The sequence below is a fragment of the Rhagoletis pomonella genome, unplaced genomic scaffold (assembly GCF_013731165.1).
Source record: "Rhagoletis pomonella isolate Grant_MI unplaced genomic scaffold, Rhpom_1.0 Rhpom_scaffold_00001, whole genome shotgun sequence".
NCBI classification, from domain to species: Eukaryota; Metazoa; Arthropoda; class Insecta; order Diptera; family Tephritidae; genus Rhagoletis; species Rhagoletis pomonella.
Window position 1 is genome coordinate 73,390,644 of NW_023458555.1, and position 7,958 is coordinate 73,398,601.

Sequence of the window (7,958 nt, forward strand, 5' to 3'; positions counted from 1 at the left end):
TTGGAAGAAATTGGTGAAGCGGTTACCAAGATATACGCATGTAACTATAAGTAGGCGTGGCTACGCCCATTTGCCAAAATTTTTTAATATTCTTATTTTTCGTCTAAAACTCATTGTAAATATCAATTTTGAGTGAATTATCTTCAGTAGTTACTAAAATATCGCACTTTTCGTATTTCTGAAAATTACCGTTATATGGGAGGTAGGCGTGGTTATTGTCCGATTTCGCCCATTCAATACCGTCCGTCCCATGCCCAAAAGAAGTCCACGTACCAAGTTTCGTTAAGATATCTCAATTTTTACTCGAGTTATCGTGTGCACAGACGGACGGACGGACGGACGGACGGACAGACAGTCACCGCTTAATCGATTTCTCTTTTCATTCTGATCATTTATGTATACATTTGTCTATATCTATCTCGATTCGTTTTGCCTGTTACAAACAACCGTTATGTGAACAAAGTTATAATACCCTTGTGCACAAGTGCGCTCGGGTATAAAAAAAGAAAAAAATACTAAACAAAAAAATTAAAAATTCTCTGCGCCCGAGGGTGACTCGAACCCGGATCTCTCGACTGGCTGCCTAATGCTTTGACCACTGGGCCATTGCGACACTTGGAGCATAGAGTTTATGTATCAGCTGATTGTCTGTGTTTGTTTCTCCACACATTTTTGGTGAACCTTTTGTGACTCTCTCCTACTGAACACCCAAATCATCTCAAGTCAATAGTCACTAATTGTTAGTCCCAAATTAAGTGACTTGAGATGAGACTGAATTACTGAATCCCAGGGTAAAAGACTTTAAAATGCCTCAAAACGGCCGCTGGAGCTGAAATCAACTGGTCCCTGACTGGCTCAGACTGGCTCAGACATGTTACCAACTGGTCCTAAACTGGCCCCCCGTACCCCATGGGGTTCCCAAGTCACTCTACCAAATTCACCCACTGGGACAAACACCATGTGTTCGTCTCTGTCTAGCGCTTTGAAATTTTTTGCGGGACTATACCTTACATCTTCGCAAATTTTACCCCTCCCGAAACCAAAGATGTATACACATCAATAACACTGTGCAGCACTCGGCTGGGTATTGGACCAAACCCACTTTTTTTAAGAGATTGAGTCATAAGTAAACAAAGTAATTTCTCCATTTTTCGAAGTCAGCCTCCGAAATCGAGATATGGGCCTTTTTCATTATTGCATGTAAAAGACAAATAAAAATAGGTAAAAAAACTTTTTAAGTTAAACGGTTTTATGTTAAACATACATTGCAATGTTTAAGATAAATGTACTAAAAACCAAAAAATAATCAAATAGATACAGTCGTGGGAATTATAAACATATGCATAGACTAGACTAAAATAAAACCGTGGGGCACGTCAATTGTCTACAATCGTTGATTAAAATGTTTGTTTTGTAATGTTACACTATAATTAGGCAGTTGTTCAACCGACAACGATGGACGTGTGATAAGTAGGGCTAGAATGTGGAAACAAGCTAGCAAGCTCGATTATAAGCGAGTTTTAGGGTTTCATAGTGGTGAGCGAGTAGTACTTTTATCATATGTTTTGTCGATTAAAGACAAACTACGAACAGTGAAACGATTCCTCGCCAGCCAGCAGTGTGAATGTCCAACGATAAACTAGTTGAAACATCTCTTTTATTTACATGGAGTGTATAACTATTGGAATTTCCATGAGCAAGAAAATAGTAAGTAATTTCCTCACCGTCTGCGGGCCAACTGCCTAACGACGAATTAAACGATTCTTCTATCGCACATTAAGTCGATAATTTGTAGACAATTGACGTGCCCCCCGGTTTTATTTTAGTCTAGTCTATGCATATGTTTATAATTCCCACGACTGTATTTTATTATTTTTTGGTTTTTAGTACATTTATCTTAAACATTGCAATGTATGTTTAACATAAAACCGTTTAACTTAAAAAGTTTTTTTACCTATTTTTATTTTTTGGTTTTTAGTACATTTATCTTAAACATTGCAATGTATGTTTAACATAAAACCGTTTAACTTAAAAAGTTTTTTTACCTATTTTTATTACTAGTAACATGTGTTTGACAGCGGGAACATAATAACAATGATATTTTCGAAGTTAACTCCACAGGTAAGTATGTTAATGCAGCAGCGTTGTAACGAACTGTTGTAACAACGTTTGGTACAAATATCACAAACATGTATACAAATTGTGTTAATAGCATTCTCGAATGCCTGCAGATTATTAGCTCTGCATTGCTGGGTACGCTCTCGTTGTTTATTTAACCTCGTATCGCGATGTTCAGGCGTTTCTGAACCCAACTGCTGTCTTTGTCTTTCACGGCTTTGTATTAATCTAACTTCATATTCTTCAGGCGTTTCTGACGCTATCATCTGTGTGTATCGCTCACGTTGCTTTGTTAACCTGGCTTCATATTCTTCAGGCGTTTCTGACGCCGTTATTTTTTGTATATCGCTGACGTTGCTTTTTTAACCTGGCCTCATATTGCTCAGGTGTTTTTGACGCTAATTGTTCCCGTCGTTTCTGTAATCGACTATTTCTATCACCTTCACTTTCTTTAGCTCGTTTTGCTTTATACTTTTCTTTCGCTTTTTGAAGCCTTCGTTTACGTTGTGTTGCAGTTTCTGTTTTATTTGTGTTTGTATTTTTTATATTTTTTTTACCATTTTGTTCCCACGAGTAATGGACATTTAAACGGTCGACCCCCCCAGAGGTCCAATAAAGGGGCAAGGCTATGTACAACAAGATGCGCCTGAGTCTTGAGGGGAAAACGCTAACGACATATCATTTTTATCCACCCTAATGCCATACAGTTCTCGGCGCGTTTTAACCTTTCACCTTAACTTGGGTGGTGTACCGCTAACGACGTATCATTTTTAGCCACCCTAACGCCACACAGTCCTCAACACGATACAAAATCTTGACTTGGGTGGTGGATTCAGGCTGGATTAATCAGATACCTAAATTACAGATTCAATTTCTAAATTTAAATCTTATTATTATACGCCATTTAGTGGCTGCGCCCATCTTAAATATTGATATATTCTTCTTGTCAAGCCCTTTTATTTGATACCCATATTGGTGGGATTGATAAAAAATTGTTATCAGCCATTTGGTAGCGGCGGCCATCTTAGATTTCAATTTTGCATAGTAAATTGTATTCTACTTGTTGAGACCTTTCGTTTGATACCCATGTTGATGGGATTGATAAAACCTACGTTATCCGCCATTTTGTAGCGGCCGCCATCTTGGATTTCAATTTTTTATAGTATATTGTATTCTGCTTGTTGAGCCCTTTCATTTGATACCCATATTGATGGGATTAATAAAAAAAACATAAATTATCCGCCATTTTGTAGCGGCGGCCATCTTGAATTTATAATGATAATGAATAAACATAATTGTATTGTCACCAAAATCCAAAGTGTATACAAAATTTCAGATTAATCGGTTGACAGGAAGAGGGTGAAATTTGAATTACTAAATTTGACCCAAGAATAAAACAAACGGGGTGAGCTAAATAAAACCGTTTAAAAAAGCAAAAATAGAGAAGTGATCTGCCTTTTGCTCTTATTTATATGGTATTTAAATTTTTTTGTGAAAACTTATATAACAGGTGCCATAACGGCTCAAAGGTCAGATCTTCGAAAAATTAAAAACTTAATATTTCAGAAAATTTTGAACTGATTTTTTAAAAATTCATATCGTTGTAAAGGCGATTTAACCCGCTTTCTGATATGCATATTTGTATATATAGTATATAAAAATTTTAGAAAAAACACATTTAAATGAAAAAATACCTTTTTTTGTATAAACAAATATTTTAAACAAAAAAAAATACTACCCGATATTTAAAAAATTGGCATCGTTGTAAAGGCGATTAAACCCCTTTTCCTCTTGTATGCATATTTGCATACTTGGTGAATAAAAATTTGGGAAAAAACACTTAAAAGGGAAAAATAACTTTTTTTATCAAAAAATATTTTAAACAAAAAAATTACTCACCGATTTTTAAAAAATTGGCATCGTTGTTAAGATGATTAAACCCCCTTCCGTTTAATATGCATATTTGTATACTTCGCGTATAGGAATTTGAGAAAAAACACTTAAAAGGAAAAAACACCCATTTTTTCTTTCATTAATTCGTTCTTGGTCACCCACAGCCCTGTTAAAAATGAAGCAAAAATATATGTAACAGAAGTCTAAGGCATATAAAAATATAAAAGCACCATGGTTTTTGATTTTTTACATAACAGGTTATAATTAAAAATTAAAGGTAATTTTATGTTTTATTTAAATAAAGTATTTAGTTGTATTACTAATAAGTAATTTTTTTGTTTAAAATATTTTTTATAAGAAAAAATGGAATTTTTTACTTTTAAGTGTTTTTCTCAAATTTTTATACACGAAGTATACAAATATGCACACCAAAAGAAAGGGGGTTTAATCGCCTTTACAACAATACTAACCATTTAAAAATCGGTTAGTAATTGTTTTGGTTAACATTTTTATACCTTTCATGAGCATGAAATGGTATTATAACTTTGGTCCGATGTTTGTAAGTACCAGAACAAAAAGAGATAGACCCATTAAAATGTATACTTATTTGATCAGAACGTCGAGCTGAGTTGATTTATCCATGTCCGTCTGTCCGTCTGTCTGTCTGTTTGTATGCAATCTAGTCTCTCAGTTTTCGAGATATCCGGATCAAATTTGGTAAGTGGGTGTATTTTTATAGTGTATTAATCATTTGTCGGAACCGGAAGAATCGGACCACTATAACATATAGCTCCCATACAACTGATTGTTCAGATATGAGATTTTTCGTTATAACTTCTACATTTATGCAGCTACGAACATGAAATTTTGCAGCACTTGCACCCATTATCAACAGAATGCTTAAAGTGAAAATTACAAAGATCGGTTCACTATAACCTATAGCTCCCATACAACTGATTGTTCAGATATAAAATTTTTCGTTATAACTCCTCCATTTATATAGCTGGGGACAGGAAATTCCGCACTGTTTTCAATAATCATCAACAGAAAACTTACAGTGAAAATTAAAAAGATCGGATAACTATAACCTATAGCTCCCATACAACTGGTTGTTCAGATATGAGATTTTTCGTTATAATTCATGCATTTATGCAGCTAGGAACATGAAATTTCGCACCATTTTCACTCATTATTAACAGAATACTTACAGTGAAAATAACAAGGATCGGGTGACTACAACATATATCTTCCATACATCTGATTGTTCAGATATGGGATTTTACTGTAAAACTCCTTTATTTGAACAGCTAAAACCGATAAATTTCGTAAGATATTTTATAAATAATAATACAAAGTCTACTGAGAAAATCGTCAAAATCTATCTCCTATAGCACTGATTGTTCAGATACCAGTTTTTGCGATATATCTCCTTTATGTAGGAAACTAAACCCAATAAATTGTGTTACTGGTTTACATACCGATCACATAGCAGTGAAAATCACTTAGATTGGTGCTAATATAAGGTATATCTTCCATACCTCTGTTTGTTCAGATGCGATTTTTTATATAGGTATGTAACCCCTCTATCGATGTATGCAGATGTACTCAAAAGCAGTAATCTGTCAAAGTAAAATTTGCAGATGTTCATGAAAGGTATGAAGCCTTCGGCATAGCCGAAGACAGGGCTGCTCTTACTTGTTTTTTATAAAAAAGGTATTTTTTCCTTTAAATGTGTTTTTTCTCAAATTTTTATATACGAAGTGTATAAATATGCATATCAGAAGAAAGGAGATTTAAACGACTTTACAACGTTGCCAATTTTTTAAGAAACTATTAGTAATTTTTTGTTTAAAATATTTTTATTTATAAAAAAAGGTATTTTTCATTTAAATGTGTTTTTTATAAAATTTTTATATGCGAAGTATACAAATATGCATATCTGAAGAGAGGGAGTTTAATCACCTTTACAATGATATAAATTTTTTAAAAATCAGTTCAAAATTGTTTGCAATATAAGGAATTTAATTTTTCGAAGACCTGAACTTTGACCCCTAGCACCTGTAATATAAGTATGTATTCAGAAAAAAGTTATATACTATTTAAATAAGAGCAAAAGGAGGACAACGTCTATATTTTTAGATTTTTAGTTATTCACATGAATTATTAAATCTAATTTTTTACCAAAGGTCCTATTTCGAACTTCGAAGGCCCATATCTCGATTTTGGAGGCTAACTTCGAGAAACGAAGAAATCACTGTTTTACCTATGACTCAATCTCTTAAAACAATTTGGTTTGGTCTCCAGAAAAAAAGTTGATTTTGCCGTACAGTGTAATTCAACGAAATTATGATACATAAGTATTGCATTTTATCAGACTTTATTTATATTCTCTTTCAACATACGCACATGCATATATGTATGTATGTACCAGGGATGTTGCGAATATTTGCATTCACGTATATAACACGAATGTTTTGTGAATGCTTATGTGTACATCGACAGAGAGTCCACTCTCTTGTTGAAATGGCTCTAAATCTGTCTAACCAGGGTGCGGACAATATCCGGCTTTTAGCCTCAGGCGCTATACGGTTAAGTTGTATATCAAGCAATATTTATGGGCCTTCAACAAGTACTGCTAAAAGTCTTATAAGCAACCTAGAAATAATTATAGATTCCTCCAGCGAATGCGAATGCTCGGATGTAGAATCTGGAGGCATTAAAAAATGTGAAATTAAAGCTCAATTGAAGGCCTATCTTAAAAAAAAAAAACAAGCTTATCTCGGTGAAAATCCTCTCGATTGGTGGAAAACTAAACTAAAGTACGCTAGCGTCCCAAGTGAATGGCTGCCAACTTGGCTCAAACAGGGCCATTTTTGGTCCTATTTTACTTCAAATAGTACTTAATTTTTCAATTCGGCACAAAGGGCCAAAATGGCACTTTTGTAAAAAAATAACACTTCGCGTGTAGTTACTTCGTTTTCTCAACTAAAATTTTCTAATTTATAAAGGCTATTCAACTGGTTAATCTTATTTTATTATTGCACTTTTGTTTTGAAAATCTGGTTCTTATTTTATTGCTAAATGGGAATGATTAAAAAGAACGGCACCTTTTTGATACTTTTATTTTTCTATTTGGCACTTTTTCGTCATCAATATGGCACCTCATAGCAAAGGATAGTTGGCAGCCCTGTCCAAGTAGGCAATTGTTCAGTGCAGCCGGCCTTATATACGAGCCTCTAAGAAATCGCCTCATGGCAGAAAAGGCAGCAAAATTTCTTTTTATACCCGAGCGCACTTGTGCACAAGGGTATTATAACTTTGTTCACATAACGGTTGTTTGTAACAGGCAAAACAAATAGAGATAGATATAGACAAATGTATACATAAATGATCAGAATGAAAAGAGAAATCGATTAAACGGTGACTGTCTGTCTGTCCGTCTGTGCACACGATAACTGAGTAAAAATTGAGATATCTTAACGAAACTTTGTACGTGCATTTCTTTCGGGCATAGGACGTGGTATTGAAAATGGGCAAAATCGGACAATAACCACGCCTACCTCCCATATAACGGTAATTTTCAGAAATACGAAAACTGCGATATTTTAGTAACTACTGAAGATTATTCACTCAAAATTGATATTTACAATAATTTTTAGACGAAAAATAAGAATATTATAAATTTTTGGAAAATGGGGGTAGCCACGCCCACTTATGGTTACATGTGTATATCTTGGTAATTGCTGCACCAATTTTTTCCAAACTTGGCTCAGTTGTTAGCCTTGCTACAGCATACCAAATAATAATTCTTTGGCTCGAAATACGTTTACGATAAAATTTTTTAAAATGGGCGAGGCACCGCCCACTTATGATCACATATATGTACCTCGGTAACCGTTCAACCAATATGTACCAAACTCGGATTGGTTATTGTTATGTGGCTAGTT